Genomic DNA, 1,916 nt, shown 5'->3' with positions numbered 1-1,916 from the left:
GACTAAGTTGTCTTTATTACCCAATAGTCCCAGGCCTTGTGACTTGTGGCTCATGTCTACGCCCATGGCCACCATTCGCTAAGATAGTTTTGAAGTCACTTTGAAGGCCCAGGAACAACTCTCTTAGCACATCGGTTAACCTGGCGCCGCAGTCAACTCATGTGCTTGGATCGGATCGAGCTATTGAGTATTGGGCCTGCATACTCGCTCATCCGTATCCTTTGCGTACCGCCCCATGGCCCTTGTATGTCTGCACCACAGTTCCTGTTCGTTCCGTGCCTATGGCCGGATACGTATTGCACATCGGTATACCTGTCGCTACTCAGGCAACTCGTGTGCGTGGATTGGATCGAGAACATGGTGTGTGCCCCATGTTATAATTGATAGTCCATATCCACTTTATAGGTTAAAGTCATAAGTTGTGATTGCACAACCATTCTTCATAAGAGTTTAATCACTCTTCAACTAACTTTCGTTCTGGTGTCTTGGTATCAAATCGCGTAAGACACAAGATTCTACTGGCCAAATAGAATCTAGCACATTGGTTAACCTGGCGCCGCAGTCAACTCATGTGCTTGGATCGGATCGAGCTATTGAGTATTGGGCCTGCATACTCGCTCATCCGTATCCTTTGCGTACCGCCCCATGGCCCCGTCCTTAGAGTTAATGACTAGTAGGCTTAACTCTTTGTATGTCTGCACCACAGTTCCCGTTCGTTCCGTGCCGTGGCCGGATACGTATTGCACATCGGTATACCTGTCGCTACTCAGGCAACTCGTGTGCGTGGATTGGATCGAGCTCATGGGGTGTGTAGAGATTCCATGTTATAATTGCAAGTCCATATCCACTTTATAGGTTAAAGTCATAAGTTGTGATTGCACAACCATACTTCATAAGAGTTTAATAACTCTTCAACTAACTTTCGTTCTGGTGTCTTGGTATCAAATCGCATAAGACACAAGATTCTACTGGCCAAATAGAATCTAGCACATTGGTTAACCTGGCGCCGCAGTCAACTCATGTGCTTGGATCGGATCGAGCTATTGAGTATTGGGCCTGCATACTCGCTCATCCGTATCCTTTGCGTACCGCCCCATGGCCCCGTCCTTAGAGTTAATGACTAATAGGCTTAACTCTTTGTATGTCTGCACCACAGTTCCCGTTCGTTCCGTGCCGTGGCCGGATACGTATTGCACAACAGTAGATACCATCACCTGACGTATCTAACACACCACTATTGTAACTCGTCGTCGAAGGACCTTTCAAGTGCCTGATGGCCAGGGGAGCTCTTACACGGCACGGAGACACAGTGATGCTCGCCCATCACAGTGTACAACGATCGAGTTTGCTTAAGTGTCTGGGTACCTACACACCAGACACAATGCAATGGCCACGGATCCACACAAGGCACATCACATGCAGAAAGCTTCACCAGATTATGACACATACCACACTCTTGTAACTCGTCGTCGAAGGGGCGTTCAAAGTGCCTTACGGCTAGGGGAGATCTAGCACGGCACGGAGACACAGTGATGGTTGCCCATCAAAGTGTACAACGATCGAGTTTGCTTTCCGCGCAAGCGTTCTAAGTGTCTGGGTACCTACACACCAGACACAATGCAATGGCCACGGATCCACACAAGGCACATCACATGCAGAAAGCTTCACCAGATTCTGACACATACCACACACATGCAACTCGTCGTCGAAGGGGCGTTCAAGTGCCTTACGGCTAGGGGAGATCTAGCTCGGCACGGAGACACAGTGATGGTCACCCATCAAAGTGTACAACGAACGAGTTGGCTTTCAACAAATTCTGACACATAGCAAGCGAGCGACCGAGCTACACCGAAGGCAGCCCATGGTTGGTCACTCGCGGACGATCATCAGTAATGATCCTTCCGCAGGTTCACCTA

This window comes from Anopheles funestus (genome assembly GCF_943734845.2).
Source record: "Anopheles funestus chromosome X unlocalized genomic scaffold, idAnoFuneDA-416_04 X_unloc_171, whole genome shotgun sequence".
NCBI classification, from domain to species: Eukaryota; Metazoa; Arthropoda; class Insecta; order Diptera; family Culicidae; genus Anopheles; species Anopheles funestus.
This window is presented reverse-complemented; position numbering follows the sequence as displayed.